Source organism: Ursus americanus, chromosome 4 (assembly GCF_024610735.1).
Source record: "Ursus americanus isolate L20-20 chromosome 4, mUrsAme1.1.p, whole genome shotgun sequence".
In the NCBI taxonomy this organism is placed as follows: Eukaryota; Metazoa; Chordata; class Mammalia; order Carnivora; family Ursidae; genus Ursus; species Ursus americanus.
This window is the reverse complement of record NC_142130.1, coordinates 7,474,276-7,493,005: the sequence shown is the minus strand read 5'-3', so window position 1 is coordinate 7,493,005 and position 18,730 is coordinate 7,474,276. Positions and strand designations below refer to the sequence as shown.

Below are 18,730 nucleotides of genomic sequence, written 5' to 3'. Positions count from 1 at the left end.
GCAAGGTGATATTTCATTGTGGTTTTGATTTACATTTCCCTGATGATGGGTGATGTTGAGCACCTTTTGTCTATATCTCTTCTTTGGAAAAGTGTCTATTCAGGTCCTCTGCCCATTTTTAATCAGATTGTTTGATTTTGGGCGTTTGAATTGTATAAGTTCTTTATATATTTTTTATGTTCTCCACTTATTGGATATATGATTTGCCAATATCTTCTCCCATTCAGTAGGTCACTTTTTAGTTTTGTTGATTGTTTCCTTCACTGTGTGAAAGTCTTTATTTTGATGTAGTCCCAATAGTTTATTTTTGCTTTTGTTTCCCTTGACTCAGGAGACATACCCAAAAATACATTACTAATGGCAATGTCCAAGAGATTACTGTCTATGTTTTCATTCAGGAGTTTAAATGTTTCAGGTCTCACATTTACATCTTCAAACCATTTTAAGTTTATTTTGTATGTGGTATAAGAAAGTGGTCTAGTTTCATTCTTTTGCATATAGCTGTCCAGTTTTCCCACTGTATATTGAAGAGACTGTCTTTTCCCCATTGTATATTCTTATCTCCTTTGTCATAGATTAACTGACCATATGGGTATTTGTTTATCTCTGGGCTCTCTATCCTTTTCCATTCATCTGTGTGTCTATTGTTGTACAAGTATCAGACTGGTTTTTTTATTACTATAGCTTTGTAGTATATCTTGAAATCTGGGATTGAGATACCTCCATGTAGCTGTACCTTTAAAACACACTTTACATATGAAATGTCCCTCTTAAAATCTTCAGTGGCATTACATATCTGAGGAGTTGCGATCCAAACTATTTAGCTTGGCAATGAAGAGTGGCATGGCATTAATCTACAGTTTTATTTGCCACAATTCCCAAGTCCAACTCCCCATCATGACCTCATTCCTGTGCCCCTTTTAATGTGTTTCTGAGAACACTGTTCATCATATTATAATGATTTGTTTTCCTGTCTCTGTAACTGGAATATAAGCTTTTCGATAGTAAAGCTACATATTTCTTACACAGGTCAGAAACAGTCACTCAGTATATATGTGTATAATGAGCAAAACTTTAAATGAAGAGAATCATTAAGCTCACACTTTTTATAGGAAGACTGTTTTCTCAGCATACTGACCAGGTTTAAACACTAAAAAGCATAAATCCCTTTTAGAAATATGACATCAACTACATTTTTCATAGACAAGAAAGTGTATACACTTTAAAGAAACAGCATTGCCCAGTGGTTAAAAGGACAAACTGGAGAGCTAGACTGCGTGAGCCCACACCCTGGCTCCATCATTTACTACATGTATGACCTCAGCTAAGTTACTTGGCCACTCTTTACCTACAGGGGTGTCATCTCTAATAGCAGACAGACTATTCACTGCACTTACCTTACAAGATTGTTGTATTAAATGAGCCAACATGCATAAAGCACTTAAGACAACATCTAGGATGATTCATATAAGCCTCAATGGTGGTAGATCATCCTCCTTTAAGGTTGTCATATTCACAACATCAGGCAATTCTCATGCAGCCATTTTTAAATTGCATCTTATGCTTACTAATACTGGCCATGCAAAGCATACCTGCAAGGGTGTATTAGTAAAAGCACTTTTGAAGTTGCTGTTTCCAAATCAGTGTCAGGGCAGTAAATTTTCTGCATGGATTCCAAAGAGTAGAATGCCCCTTTAGCAGGCTCACAAGAATATGTCAGATAGTTATTGCTTTACTTTTCTCATAAATGGTCTACCCATCCCTTCACTGCACTTGTCCCAATCCCTGTCAACACTGCCATATCTTTCTGCCAAGTTATGTAAAGCAGAATGCAGTCACCTTAATACGAACTTGCTAGAACCTTTTTGAAGGCTTAAGGCTCTAATGCAATGCATCTTTATGTGGCAAAAAAAAAAAAGACACTGGATTTTACACTGTCGGTTCATGCTAAGAACACATATCAATTTATCTCCATAATATAACCTGCTCCATTTCATACGATTGCCTAACAATGCTCATTTAGGACTGCAGATTAATAAGTGTGTTCAATTAATGATATTGCATTTTTTCCAAATTAGATTTCCTTCCCACACTAATTTTATAATTCAATTAAAATAAGCCATCAAGTTTTCTTAGCATGATTTGCTCTTTATAAACCCCCTGCCATTTTTTCTCCATTGTCATTGTTTTAGTAGACCTACTGCTGAAATGAAGCTGTGGATAAAAAGAAAATGTTTTCTAAACTTCCTTTATTACTTTGCCAGGGCTGCTGTGACGAAGTACCACAAGCTGAGAGGCTTAAGTCTCGGAACTTTATTGTCTCACGGTTCTGGAAGCTAGACGTCTGAGATCAAGTTGTCAGCAGGGTTGCTTCCTTCTGAGGGCTGTGAGAAAAACTCTTTCCCCTGCCCCTTTTCTAGATTCTAGTAGTTTACTAGCAGTCGTATAGATGTATCAGCCTCATCATCTTCCCATGATATTCTCCCTATGTGCATGCCTCTGTGCCCAAATTTCCCCTTTTTATGAGGACACCAGTCATACTGGATTAGGGGACTGCCCTATTCCAGTACGATCATACTTAACTAATTACATCTTCAACATCCATATTTCCAAATAAAGTCATATTCTGAACTACTGGGGGTCAGGACTGGAACACATGAATTGGCAAGGGGTACCTATACCGACCTATACCACTTCCCAGATTCAAAATGCTCTTGTAGACAAGTCATTTTGAAAATCCTTTGGTCCAATCTCTTATTCATATAGAACAGATGTATCATGCAGAGAGCTCACTGGACTCCTTGAGAAACCTACTAGTTCACTCTAAATCATACGTGTGACCCAACACCTAAGGTTTGCTCAGATTTCCCATAGGATAGAAAACAAAGCAGCAACGGGAGCCTTTTCCTCTTTACTTTGTGCACTTCCTTTAAAGCTTCTCAGAGAATTTGGGCACCTGGGTAGCTCAGTCAGACTCTTAATTTCAGCTCAGGTCATGATCTCAGGGTTGTGAGATCAAGCCCCCCGTCAGGTTCTGCACTGGGTGTGGAACCTGCTTAAGATTGTCTTTCTCCCTCTCCCTCTGCTCCTCCCTGTTTCTTCTCAAAAAAAAAAAAAATCAGAGAATTTGCAGTCAACCAAAGGAAGTAATGCTTGGATTATGTTTTCCAAATTACAGATCACATGCATTATCCCATAGGACTCTCACAAATAACCTAGCAGACAGGCAATTACATCAAGTATTTTTATAAAGGGACCATGACTTGAAGGTTAAGCCTACAGGCTCTGAAGCCAGAACACATAGATATGGATACCATATCTCCTGCTTCCTGGTTGTTTGACCTTGGACAAGTTGGTAACCCTCCGTCAGGTACAAAAATGGGGCAAATATGAGTACTCACTTCATCAACTTGTAAGGATTAATCATTTAATCCATATAAATTGTTTAGAATGGTGTCTGGTATATGAACGGTATTTAGGAAAATGTGAGCTATTATTTTACAAATGATGACATTGAGCCTCAGGGATACAAAATGACTTCTTCAAGAAAAAAAGTCAGTGATGAGACCCAACCTCAACCCCAGAACTTCTGTGGGCCTTCCATGTCACCAGACAGCATTCCAGCAACACTTCATCTTTAAAGTGCATAAACATCACGCTTTGAGGTAATGGAGACACTGGGGACTCTGACATAGGAGTAGAAAAACACCAGATACTGTTGTATGCTCAAGAAATCCCAAATGCTCTGGGCACTTGGGTGGCTCAGTCAGTTAAGCATCCGACTCTTGATTTTGGTTCAGGTCATGATCTCAGGGTCCTGAGTATCCAGCCCCATGCCGGGACTCCACGCTTAGCAGGGAGTCTGTTTAAGATTCTCTCTCTCCCTCACCTTCTGCCCCTTCCCACCCCCTGTTCTCATGCTCGCTCTTTCTCTCTCCCTCCCTCAAAAACAAATAAATAAATCTAAAAAAGAAAGAAAGAAAGAAAAAAGAAGGAGAGAGAGAGAGAAAGAAAAAAAGAAAGAAAGAGAAAGAAAGAAAGAGAGAAAGAAAGAAAAAAGAAAGAAAAAGAAAGAAAGAAAGAAAGAAAGAAAGAAAGAAAGAAAGAAAGAGAGAGAGAGAAAGAAAGAAAAGGAAAATCCCAACTGCTGGACTGCCTGCTCAGAAGCTAAATTTAGGGAAGGCAAAGTTCCTGCAGAACCCCATCAGTTAGCCACTGGTGCAGAGAGTTCTGAAATAGCTGGTTTGGCTGGACCAAGAAAAGCTAAGGAACCGCTGCCTTGAGCCTAAACAAAGCCAATTTTTTGCTATATCCCACACACATCTCTTATTGCAGCCAAGAGAACTACTTATATTATTATTATTATTTCTTAAATTTGTTGTGCTTTTCATGTCTTGGGGAAATATTCTATACCCTATGTCGAATTTCATATTACTGTTTTGTTTATCTTTAAGAATGAGCTGTATTTTATATTTTCAACTCCTCTGAGAAACCTTCCCTCATTGACTGGCATGATATAGATGGACCCTCCCCTTGTTTTCTTTTAGGACAGAATCATACTCCATCATAGCACTTGTGAGCTACATTATAATCCCTGATTTCCTGGTCTCTATTCCCTACCACACTAAGGATACCATATTTATTTTGGTATCTGCAGTATCTTGCACAGAGCATGGTGTATAAATATTTGCTAACTAGAAGATTGACTAGAAGAATTAATTAATTAATTAATTAATTAATATATGGATAGAAGAGACAAGAAGACCTCAAAGTCCTAGCATCCAACCATTAGGCACATTATAATTTAAGTTGACTTCTGACCAGAGACAGAGAAGATGGAATAAGAGATGAGGAGAAAAGGTGTGACTCCGTGTGTGCTATTAATCAGTTAATGAAGCTCCAAGTTGTTTCCTGGATCCATAGAATTAAAAAAGAGAGGAAATTCCACCACCATCTATCTAGCCTGATTTGCATGTGTTCAAATCGTCAAAGTATTCCCTTTGATTCCTTTAATCAATAGCTATTTTAGAAAGCTCTTCATTACTTCCTAATTGTCCAAATTCATTTTCTTCATTTTTCCTTATTAGAGGCAGATTTTTCAAATGAGTTAAGTAGATCAGTAATTTTAGAATCATTATTAACTTCAAGCATTTCTCTCAGTTATTAGCATGTCCCTTCTCTCTCCAGGACTAGATTATTTTCTCCATTTTTAATAGGCCATCTGGTTCCTTTTCTAGGCTTTTTTCCCCCTATACAGATCTAATAAAGTCAACATTACCCTATCCTAAGACGAGTCCATGCTTACAGTAACCCTGATCCTAGAAACTTTTAATTTATCATATCTAGGGTTTTGGATGAAGACTCAAGTGATTCCCTATTTTGTTAACATGTCAAAAAATAAGTAAATAATTAGCATTTATCTAGATTTTAATGCATCTCAACCAAATAAGTTGATAAAGTCATCATCATGGCCCACAAAACATTCTATAAATAATTTAAATGAATATTTTGATCCTTAAATATATTAAAATAAAAAATACACATATTCGTTGACCCTAACAATCCCATTTCTGGAAATCTGTATCACAGAAATAAAAGCACCACATTATTGTGCCAAAAACCTGGAAACAAAGTGAATGGCCATCAACAAATGGGTGGTTGAAAATGTATGGTACCTCCATAGCATGACATACTATGCAGCTGTTCATATATGAGTATATGAGCACAGAGAAAGATACAAAAGAGGATTCGGCAGGTTGTTACTGGGGAGGAGAAAAGAAATCTGGAAGGGAAGAGGGAGAAGAAAGGAGAAGGTAAAAAAAAAAAAAAGAGGGGCATTCATGGCAAACAGTATATAGGATATAATCTTTGTGTAAAATTGCATATATGTGTATGAATATTAACAAATAAACATAAAAGAATAACCTGAGGGCAATAGAGCTGCATTTTTACTTTATTGTATATATGGAAATGTTTATAATTTGATAATTTTTGAATTTTGAATTAATGTTTTCTCATTTGAATTATTGTTTATATAATGTGAAAACATTAAAGTTATTTTCATTGTGATATACATACTATACAGAGAGAGAAAGTATCGTGTCAATCATACCAAGGATTATGTACTCAACCAACAGAACACAAATCCAGCTGAATAAGAGCTAGGTTATGGGCAGTACACCAGACCATATTCAGCCTGTTTGATAGGGTATATGTCCTATCAACTACATTCCTTTAAAAAAAACATTCTTTGCTGATTTTCCAGTTTAATCCACTTCAAGACTCAGTTAATGTCATTCATTCCTCACTGGGCTTTCCATTTGTTTACCCCAATATTTGATTCCTAGGAAGCTTCAAAATTCCTCTATGAAACCCTTTTAAATTTACATACTTTGTGATATCTCATTTTGCTGGATAAATGTGATACCATGTAGAAGATGTCTGAACTCATACTTCAGGTTGTATATCCCTCAGAATTCATCATTTTTCTTTTTAAATTCAACACAGCAGTTCTACAGTGAGAGAAGAAATGTACCAAAATCTAAAGATAAACACAACTGGACAATAATGCCAAAAAATGGAATGCAGACTTTGCAAAGGTATTTTGTATGGTTGGTCTCCATGACTTCCAGAACTTTTTGGTATATCAACAAACTTGTGGAAAAAATACACTGATTCTGTCTACATTTAAGATAATCCAGTATTCTCATCAATCCAATATTGAAAAGTAAAGAATCTAACTTGAATTTCAGAAAGCACTTTAATTACTTTGGTATATAAAAGTTAAGAGAATAAAATAAAATACCCAAGTATTGATGTAGAAAACAAAGAATAAATTAACCCAAGTGTAATTTCTAGGTCATTGTCATTACCATATGTCTCTTTAATTACCTTTCTCCTCAGGGACTTGATGTTTTATAAGATTTGTTCTGCCAAAATGAATTAATAAAGTAACAATGAGTTATTTTTTTAATTCTTAATGAATCAATGACATGTGCAATTAGCCCATCACAGCTATTGACCAAGATGAGGAAACCAGCATTACAGATGTTGTTGAAACAGTTTATTTAAAGGAAAATAACTTGTTATCATGGAGCAATGTATAATTTCTGTTAGCTTCTGAAAAATGATGAGAACAGTTGAAGATATACACTAGAGCTTAAATAGTACACTAACCCTTGTTTCAGAATCAACATTCCTAAATGAAAGAATAAATGGGGGTTAAAAATCAACTTCACGTTAATTCACAATTTGTCAAAAAAAAAAAAAAAGAAGCAGAAGAAGAAAAGAAAAGCAAACAGCCAAGAAAAGAGTATTGAGATTAATTTGCAAGAAGAGCTTTGAGGTGACCCATGAAAAAATGTGAGCTTTAACCTTATGCCAAGAGCAGAGGAGACAAATGGGCACCAGTGATGAGCTCTCAGTCACCTTCCAATTTCATTCACAAAGATTCAAGTAACAGATAAGAGAAGGCAAACGAATCAGCAAAAGATAATGATTACAATATTTTTGTTAGCTTTTTACACCTATTTCTTTAACTTCCGTTAAGATAGGTTTTATTTTGTTTTTTTCTTCCCTGAAAAGATAAATGCAGATGCAGTCACCTTCTCTGGAGGCTAGAATCAGATGATCAAGTCAAAACAAATCCTTCTGAAAGCACCGATCTCACGGCAGATGCAGAAAGAGATAAATCATTGGCCATTTTGAAAATTTCCTGTACAAGAAATATTTCAAATGCACATGTCCAAAACTGACAGTTGATAGAGTTCTAACCTTGAAAATTAGGTTACCAAGTTTTGATACTTTGAGAATCAAGCAAGCGTTGGGTTTTTTGTTTTGTTTTGTTTTTAATAATGGGCACAAAAGTAGTAAATATCACATCACATTGAATCTGTGCTAACCCCCACTTTGTTCATCCATAAACCACAAATACCCCACAGAAAAATACTGTACCAGCACTTTCAAACTATTGCTCTGTTAAAGATTTATCATCTGAGGTCAGAATGAGGTTTTCTTATTAAGCTGCCTTTTCCTTTACAAAACAGACTATTTTGTACTTACTGCTACCCTTTGAACTCATAGTGAATAATTAAAACTAAACTGCAAAGCATATTTTGTGATGCTGAGTACACTGTAGGTTGTAGGTTTTTGCTTAGTGGCTCGTTTTAAATGCTCACCAGTCCCTGGAGGGATAACCCTGCCATTAGTCTGAATCGACAAAATTGGCTGGCCCCTAAAAGCAAAGCAGACAGCTCCAAATCATAATAAAACAGTCTTATTGGCGACTCACCATATTAACAGCAGGGGCCTTGGAAACCCTCTGAACACTGGCACCGCTGGGCCTCACTGTCTGAGCACCTCCTCCCATTGAAACACGTCCCCATTGCAGAGACAGCTGAAACGAGGCAGACAAGGAGGATGAGAGAACGAATGGAGTTGAAGGAGAAAAAGTAAATCCTCACTAGTATGTCGTTAACGTAAATACAATCTAGAAATTCCCACCAGCCCCTCCAAGGCAAGATCACACAATGTTTTCAAAAGTTAAGGCCTTGCTGTTTAAAGCCATGTGGAACTCTGTATATAGTATCATCCACATCCCCTAGAAGCTTGTACGAATGCAGAATCTCAGACTCTACCCCAGACCTACTGAATCAGAGTCCACATTTTAACTGGATACTAGGTGATTTGTATTCACTTTCAAGTTTGAGTAGCACTAGTCTAAAGAAATGCCATGGAGAAGATGATTCTGTGGCCAAAACAATCTAAAAGTCAAGCGAGAAATACTAATACCTACCAGAGGCAAAGGACTGTGACAGGTGTAATCAACAATATAAAGCAGTCATCTCACAGTTGTTAATTTCCAGGAGTTGATAGCATAGTTGAGATGACATTGTGGGCAGATGTTTTCACTGAGCTTAAACCAGCCAGCTGAGTGGCCTCACACAGCATGCAAATACACCTGACCCTCAGCGCACCACTCAACACAAAGCCTGCTTAACATGGGAAGCCTGCGGCAACTTCACTAAGAGATTTGAAGAGCAGAAAGCACAGTGGGGAAGGAAGCAGGATGCCTACAAACTCCTTAGGGTACAGGATAGCAGGAGAGATGAATGGTTGTGCTGTGGTGCTGCATTGATTGCAACACACTGAAGCATTTTAAGTGACTTCGCAATAACCATAAACGCATAGGGAAGGGAGTAGCTAAACAGAGCCATTTCTTCTGGCGTGAATGAACTATATAATGCCACTAGTGCGGCTGCTTGAGTGCTGTCAAACATACTCCAAAGGTTCTGGAATACACTCACCAGAGGTTTGCAAAAGGACTGCATACCTCATCTTAAAAAGTAAACTGCCTCCAGAGTTCTGCAATTAATCATGACAAGCACAAGTTGAGAAATCCCATTTAGATTTAGTACAGTGATTTCCCTCCAGACTTTTGAATCAACTGTGGATTACAAATTTGATGATATGGAAAGGGGCAAACAGAAAAGGGAGATAAAAGTCAAGGTGTGACCTGTCTGGCTTTAAATAAACTGTCTTTTAAATAAAGAGACAGAATATAAAGCAACAGTTCTATGGGTTCTGAGTTCTGACCTATCATTAGGAATGCTTAACAGAAAAACTTTTTGTGCATTTTTTGCACATGTCAAGTGTGAATTTTCAGTCTGAGGAGTTGTTCTGAATCTGTGGTGATTCTAAAGATGCCTAAAACTTGACAGGCATGGTATGATTGAAGCCCCAAACAGGGAAACCATTACTTCTCGTGACAGTGTTAGACAGGAAGAATGAGAACTTACAGCATGGGCAGCCAGGTTCATGGTCCCACCGGCTCCGACCGGGGCAGCACTTGTAGACGGGCTGCGTGCTGTACACTTATCTGTAGACGGTGTAGTTCCAGATCCTGTGAAATACAAGAATCTAGCTCAGTAATGCTTCCTCTTAAGGCAAAGCTGTTATCTTGAGACCATTAAAACATTTTCCCTCCAACCCAAATCCTGCCCTTTATACACACACACAAATATATTATTTGTTTATACTATATATGTGCACACACACACACACTCATATCACTCACTACATATGCAACCAAGATTATACAACTAAGATTCAAAATAGGTATAGCGTAATGAAAATTAAGAAAGATCCCCATGCCCCATGGTATAAACAATCCGAAGGGTCACTCAAGCTATAGAGAATGAAATCCAAAATTATGAAGAGAATAATGAAATCCTGAAGGATAATAAGGTACATGCTTTTCAACTGAAAGGAAGGCCCCTCAGTTATCCGCCCCAGTACAGCACACTTTCTTATCAGTGGTAACATCACCCATAAGGGGATGACAATTGGTTCTTGAGTAGGAGGGGTGAAAAAAATCTTAGCTGATGAATTGGTTTTGGGCCTCTAAAGGAGCACAGTATACAAACAGATAAAAGTATTTCTGTGGTATTAAAACTTCACAGGGGAAGGGGACAATCACTAAAATAAAAAAAATAAAAGTTTATAAAAGTTCCTTGAGGTGGCAATAATGAACACAAAGTTGAAAATGCTGCACTCTTCAGTACTGACCTCTCTCTCAATAGACCAATATACCGAATATCTCTAAACAGGCTAATTTTCTTCCCATCAAATCTATGTCATATATATTCTTTATCCCCAAAGTGTTAATCTATTTTCTTCCCTTCACATACCTCTCCTCATATCCCAGCCCAAGTGTTCATTATTCAAGGCCAAGTCCAAATTCCACTCCCTCCAATCTCCCTTTTCCCAACATGCCAATGTCCTTCTCCTCTCAAAAATGGAACTTACTGGACATGCCATTTTTTATGACTTAACTATTCACCATCTTGAACTGTAACCTCATATTTTTATATGTGTATGTCCGCAATAGGGATATAAGTACAGGTTTGCGTACGGATATACAAACAAAAAGCATATTAGTTTGGCATCTCTGAACATTGCCTCACCTCCAAACCCAGGGTCATAAGTATTTGCTGAACAAAAAAACATAGAAAACAGCTAAGCTTTTAAGAATAAAAATATAAAACATGTTTTACTTATTCATGTTTGTTTTCCCAAGTCTGAATGTCTGTATGGTGGTGGACTTTCTTTGGTTCAATGTAATATCAACAATGATTAAACCCCATGGGGGAGAACAGAAAATCTAAATGAAAAGCCATTTTCAAAAACAAGTACTCTAAAGAACAAACATATTGAGTACCTACTGTGTACCAAGCATGGTGCCACATATATTAAATATGTTTTCAGTTAATCCTCATAGTTCCATGCATGGTATTATCTTTCTAATTTTACAGACTATGGCACAAAGAAATGTAAGAACTTTGCCTAGGGCCAAATAGCTAGTAAGAACCATGGGAAGTTTTCTGATTTAAACTTAAAGTTCCTGAGTGCAAAACAAAACAAAACAAAACAAAAGACTATCTATTTGAAGGTTAAACACACACACACACTATATATGTACATATTCACAATTATAGTCTTATTTAGTCCTATATTACCAGTGTTCTGCTATTTCTATACAATGACAAATTCAGTTATTTATAAATGTCCCCAACTTTCCCTGACAATGGTAATAATAATAATGATAGTGATAGAGATGATGTGATAAATTCATTAACCTAAAAGCATATTTTTTAACTTTAAATATCTTGAATTCAGACCCAGTTAATTCATTTACATAAAACTTAATCCATGAGCAACTATTTGCATTAAGAGCTACTCAGATGTTTCGTAAAACTATTATAACACTTTGATTTAAGAAGTCCGTGTGCTGGCTTGACTCAGAAAGCACTGTACTGGTGTTTTCTCTCTTCTTCCAGCCTGCTGAGTTAATCCTAATTCAAAGGCCATAATAAAGTTAAAGAAGCTCTAGGTTTCAAAGTGTTATCAGAGAACCAGAGGCAGGTCAGAGAGTGGTTCACAACCTGGGATGCCCTGAATCCAAGTCGTGCTAAATTTAGCAAACCAACACAATATTCCTTGTTTCTCAGTCCTCTGATCTTCAGCTTTCAACAGTCTATCATGCCATGAGGTAAAATTAGTGGCGTCTAACCCAAAATACTCACACATAAATGAGGCCTAAGGTAAAGTCATGATATATCTTGTCTCTGAAGGAAAGTATATAATAACTCTGAAAGTTCCTGGTGGGTATATCTTATGCTCATTTACTTCAATATATAATTATTTTCTAAGACTTACTGGATGGAAACTTTAGATGCAGTTGAGCCTTTGGGTTTCAATTTTTAGTAATCGAAAGGAAATAGTGGAAGCACCCTTACCTTCTTTCATAACCCACATATCCTCTGAGGCTGGCACAGCCCTGCCTCCAGATCTGACAGCGTGTGTGAACACCTGCACACACAGGTGTGGGAGTTCCACCACATTCAACTGCTGTTCTTCACAAACGTTGGTCCTTGGGGAAAAAAAAAAAGAGTAGTAATGTGATAAAAGTAGCTTGTTTCTTTGTGTTTTATACATGAATCATTTATTCCTCCATTTTCCACAAAAGCTGGTGGTGACTTACATAAATACATAAAGTAAGAGAGAAAAATACAGTCAATATATAAAAAAAATTCAGGCCCAGGAAAAAGAATAATCAGAATAAGTTTTAAAAACAAAGAGACATTTAGAAGATAAATATAAATGTCATAAACTACCTTGTGCTTAGAAATACTGAGCTGTGAATTAAGTTCTGAGCTCTTTGGAAGCTAAAATTAAAAAAAGAAACAATTGCACTTTTTTTTAAAAGATTTTATTTATTTATTTGACAGAGAGAGACAGCGAGAGAGGGAACACAAGCAAGGGGAATATGAGAGGGAGAAGCAGGCTTCCCACGGAGCAGAGAGCCTGATGTGGGGCTCGATCCCAGGACCCTGAGATCATGAACTGAGCCGAAGGCAGACACTTAATGGCTGAGCCAGGTGCCCTGAATTGCACTTTTTTTTTTAAAGATTTTATTTATACATCTGAGAGAGAGAAGGAGAGGGAGACAGAGAGAGCACAAGCAGAGGGAGCAACAGAGGGAGAGGAAGAAGTCGACTCCCCGCTGAGCAGGAAGCCTGATGCAGGGCTTGATCCCAGGATTCCAGGATCATGACCTGAGCCAAAGGCAGACACTTAAGGGACTGAGCCACCCAGGTGTCCCCAAATGCACGATTCTTAACATCCATGAAGAAAAAGCAGTCCAATTTATCAAAAGAAGTTAAATGTTTCCTGGAAATTATTTCTGAACCACAGTTTCCATCAGCATGTTTAGTTCAGTTTCACACATAATGCTTGTTTAAGCACAAATGTTTTTCAACTGGCACTATTATATTAATATTTCCTCACTGAAAGTTTATACAGATTTACAGGATTTTAAACACATTAATTTTTAAATGTGTGGAGCTAGATAACACGGACAGCCTGGAATGTCAGAGTTAAAAATCTTTTTTTTTTTTATGTGTTTATTTGAGAGAGAAAGGAGAGAGAGCACACACCTGTGGCAGTGCACGGAGGGAGGCAAGGGGAGGGAAAGCAAAAGGAAAAGGGAGAGAATCTCAAGCACATCCCACGGAGTATGGAGCCCAATTTAGGGCTCAATCTCACAATCCTGACATCATGACCTGAGCCAAAACCAAGAATTGGTCACTTAACCAACTGAGCCACACAGTCACCCCTAAAATCTTTTTTAATTTGAGGAATGCTTTACTTAGTGATGAATGATTTACTACTCCATATCAACTGTTTTATATATGAAAACAATACCAATTATAAAAGCAAGCTGGCCCAACCACACTAATACTTTTCATGCATTCAAAGTCACCTGAATTCCATGTCCTGACCTCACTGGGGTCAGACTTTGATGTTCCTGCCTTCAGAAAACTCACCATCTAGCTAAGTCTCCACGCTCATAATCTGTTGAAAATCGAAATGATTTCTCATTCAGGAGTTCTAGTCAGCCCCTAGCTAATGATGGGAATTTGTCCAGCAGTGCAATAATGATACTGATAAGAACATCTAACAGTATCAGTTATCCCACCTGTACAGCTACAGTCTCTTTCTGGGATCACTTCTTTCCATGGTTCTGACTAAATTTCACCATTAGACTTCACTTGTAGTCCAATTCTCACTTCCAGAAATATTTCTGAAAGGGGGCTGTTTGGACTATTAACTTCACCTAAATTGAACAAAATTCATGTTGAACTCTGTGAGTTTGCATTTTATGTTTTTTTATGCATTTTAATGCTTCAACTAGATATTGTAATAAAGCAATAAATGTAAAAACGGCACATAAGTCGGGCATCCATAATGTCATTAAGAATTGGGTAGTGGGCCTAAAGAAAACCTTACCTTTCAAAAATTCTATATTAGGTTCTCTGCATATACCTACATCTTTATGTGGGCTTTCATGGCTCCCAACCAGCTCCAGTTTGAAAAAGCTCACACGTCTTTGTTTTCTCACAGTTTGAAACCTTATACCTTACCCAGCTTTGAACTCCATTTCATAAACTACCCTTCATATTATCCACCTATCCATCCATCCATCCATCCATCCATCCATCCATCCATTCATCCAACAAATACTGTCATCTACGCATTTTTCCACACAGGGATTTGAGTATCAGTAGTTATTCGGGAGGTGCAGAAAACACTGGTAAGGGATTAGTGAAGTGAGACAGGGAAAAAGAGTTAACCAATTAAAAAAAATGCATTATGGAGCCAGCTAACGCTTCAAATAATCAGTGCCCAAATGGGTGAGGGAGCTTGGGCATTTATATACTAATTCCTATCAGTGATTACTTGAAGCCTATTTCCTCTCTAACATTTTAGGCAGAAGCACAGGTAGGCAAAACCAGCTTCCAGAAGCCAAAGTAACTCTTCAGGCAAAGAAATGCAAATGCTGGCAGTTGGAGACCTGCCAAGTGTGCGGTAGTAAAGGAGAGGGGACATGGGTGCTGCACTGATGGTTTCAGCTGCAGGTGGTACAGAAAGTCCATATTCACTTTGCACTGATACAATCCAAATAGAGAAGAGAGAAAAAATAAAAGCACCTAAATAAATACAAAATGTGAAGTGCTAAGCTGGAAGCGATCAGGGAGCTGAAATACAGACGGGGAAGCTTACTAACATTCATTAATTAGGAAAAGCCTCACTGAGGAGGTGACATTGTGACCTGAAAGGGTGAAGAGCAGCCAGTCATAGAAGAGCCCCCAGGTGCCATTCAGTTAGAAGAAACAGAACGAGCAGAGGCTCTAAAGGTGAAAAGGTTTGGCCTTCAGAGGATCTGAAAGAAGGCCAAATTGGCTCAAATGAGGAGATGCTTGGTAGGGTAGACGGGGCCTTTCAGGCTGAAAAGTTTTGATTTTTTTCTCAGGACATTGGAAGCCACAAAGGGTTTTTAGAATTCTAGCCTCCTTAGAATTTCTAGCCTCCTTTCTCACAGCCAGGATCTGTGATAGCTCCCCTCCTAGACAATGACTTAAGCTCTATCTGCTTCTGGGCAATGCAAGTGACAGCTTAGCCCAATCCAGCCCGGCCCCAGGCCCCAAATCCCAGAAATACACCACACTCCCCTCAGGGTCTTCCTGTTCCTACAAAGAAAGAAGTCCTCCAGGGACATCTGTACTTTCAGAGAAACCCAAAGCCAGCAGCACCAGTGAACATTGGAAGGCACAGAAAACATTTTAGGCATCACAAGGAAAATGCATTTGACTAAATAAAGTTTCCAGGAAACTATCTGTAATCCAGATTGTCACCAACTAATTTCTCTGATAACATCATAAGAAATGTTAATGTGACTTCAGAACTCCACATTATATTATTGAACCATAGTTAACAAGCGGCATAGTTTTGGTTAAGATGAGTTTTTATTGTTTTTATTTCAGGTTAATTTGTGCTGGGGACTGTTTTGGTAAAACAGTATCGTTCTTGACTCCCAAGTACATATGGCTAAGTAAAGTTAGCCACTTGGTTATCCTGCATGTGTCCTGAGTATATTCCAATGTTTTAAAAAAAGTTAATCTTTCTTAACTATGAAAGCTATAAATGCTACTAGTAAAAAAACCTCAACAATGGATAAATATAGAAAATCAAAAGTGCCCCGAAGATGCTCCCAGATATAACCACTGCTAACAATCTGACGTATTCATACACAATACCTTTTAGGGGCACCCAAACTTATTTTTGCATAAATGGGATTACACCTACTTACTGTTGTTTAAATTGTGCAGCAAGTATTTTTTTTTAAGTTAGCAAACAACATGGTATGATTTTTTTCATTTTGAAAAATATAGAATTACTTTAACCCTTGTGTTTTTTTCCATTATATAGATTTATCAGAATAATATATCAGAATCAATTTAACCAACATTGTATTGATTGACATTTAATTGTAATACTTTGTAACTATAAATAACTCGGATGTCAGCCCCCTTACGTAAACAACTGAATTAAAGATTTTTTTTTCTTCTTAGACTTTTTTAATGAAAAATTAGTTTCCCCTGCATCGTCTTAGCTCAGTTTTTGTTTGTTTGTTTGTTTTTGTTCTTTTTAGCCTTGCTCCTATATATGTTAGGAGCTCAAGCATCAGGTTATCAGATTGTCTAGTTTGAAGCATGAGGCACCAGAAGTTGACTGGAAGCTATGAATGACAGAAAGGGCTTATAATTGGTGGGCTCACCGGCAGGTGATTAGGAGTGAATCTATTTTTTTTTTTTTTTTGAGAAGCTCTTAGATGTCAATGTATGAAAATCTGTTATCCCATTTTTTTTTTCCAGAAAATATCCCAATCTTCTGCCTGGGGAAGCAGACAATTGTGGCTGAGTGGGAATTGAGCAGGGCTATCTGTCCAGCCCTGCAGTTTGCAGGAGGGAGCCTGGAGATTTCAACAACTTTACCTATAGTCTTTCATATAACTCTCTGCATCCTGCCCTACACATCTCCCTTGTCCATTCCTTGTCTTCATTCTAAATGCTAAATGTTGAACCTCTCCAGGGTTGCATGTGAAGGGACCAACAACCAGCCAGAATGGTGTAAAGATTACATCACACTGAAAATACCTGAGCTACAGAGACAGAAAGAAATCTTATCTGAACTTCTCCTGTGTGACTCAAGCAGAGATCTAGAAGAGTCATTTGCTACCACCATCCCCTCCCACAAATACCACTCCAGGGAAGTCTCCAGTCAGGGAGACTGAGCTGGGGCACTAGGACATTTCAAAACAGATTTATGTAAACAAACCTCCACAGAACCTTCCATCCTTTGAAGCCCTAATCCCTGACCCTTTATTAAACTGGTATAAAAACCCTTATCCCTAGCTGTTCGGAGACCTACTTCCTATGGAATACTCCTGCATGCATGAGTAATAAATTTTTCTATTAATCTTTCTGTTGTCAATTAATTTGCAGGCCCTCAAACACTTGACCTAAGTTGGTAGAGGAAAAGATTTTCCTCCCAGTAGTTTCTGCAGCAAGGATGGGATGGCTCTTGGGATCTCTGATCAAGCTGGCCAAAGTAAGCTTTCTTACCAGTCAGATCCCAGGTCTCTGCTTGGGGTCCAGCTGGGCAAAGGTGGTAAGAGGCTCCATCTTTTCAAAAAGGAATTTTCCAAAATTTAGTTTTAGAGGAGAAAACATTTTGGTTAAAACTAAATCTGGGTTTGGATCTCCCAGGATAGCCATTGTGTTCTGTTTGTCCCTGTCTTTTGTGCTACTGTTTTGTGTTGTGCCATCTAAAAATATTGCTTGTCATAAGAAAGAGAACCATAGGCTAGCACACAGGTGTAGGTTTCTTATATAAGCCTGTTATTCAAGCCAGCCTCACAGACTGGTGACTTAGTGGTTCTCACCAGACTAACATCTGCTTGGGACAAACTTAGTTGGTCACCAATAAAACCAGATGAGTTTCTCCTTCAGTCTCACTTTTGTGTCCTAAGAGCTTGACTTGCAATCAGAGAGAGCTCTCTCTGATTTTCTACCTGCCAGCAGGAACAGATTATCAGGTCTGTGCTCAGAGGTGGCCAGCCATTAGGTTGGGGCCTGAGATAGGATGTGCACAAGCAAAATTCTCTGCCAACCATTGTCATCTCTTGGGAAGGCCATCTAGGTCTAAATCCTAAAGGGTCTCAGACCGTAAGGACCCTTGTCCTCTCTTTCTCCATTACCCTTATAGCGCTGAGACTTCCCATCTCAGTATTGCCCTGCTGGTATCACAGATGAGCAGCTCTATACTAGAGGTGCCTCACTTTTGTGGGAGGGTTGGAACAAACCATTCTTTCTGCCAATGGCAACTTCCACCAATGGAAACTTGGTTTCCTTCTTTTTAGCTATAGTTGGGAGTGATTTTGGATTGTGGTAGCAGCATCTTATGCACCCTCTTCAGAGATGCCTGTTGCATTCATGACTAAGCCATAAAATGGCTTATTGGTGTCAGTCACATTTGGAATAGGGATACCTATGCAGATCCTAAACACCAATGGCTAGATGATGGATTCTTTGATTTAGAAAAACTTTCCATATTTAAAAGATTTTTAGAGAGCTTTCATCCTGAACAAAATGATTCCTGTAAGAAGACCAAATTGAAATGAACATAAAAAGTATCATGGCTAGCCTAAAATACTCCCTTTACAAAGTTTAAAAGCAGAAATCACTCAAAATTTAAGCCCCTTACCCCCATCAGAGGTTCTCAAAGAACCCCCAGAAGCAACCATCTGAGGCTGATAAGGGGGAACAGG

At 38.0% G+C, this 18,730-nt stretch overlaps 1 pseudogene; it reads right to left on the bottom strand.

The window, feature by feature from the left end:
* LOC123786433 (uncharacterized) overlaps positions 1-18,730 on the bottom strand; it is a 570,278-nt pseudogene that overhangs the window by 498,467 nt on the left and 53,081 nt on the right.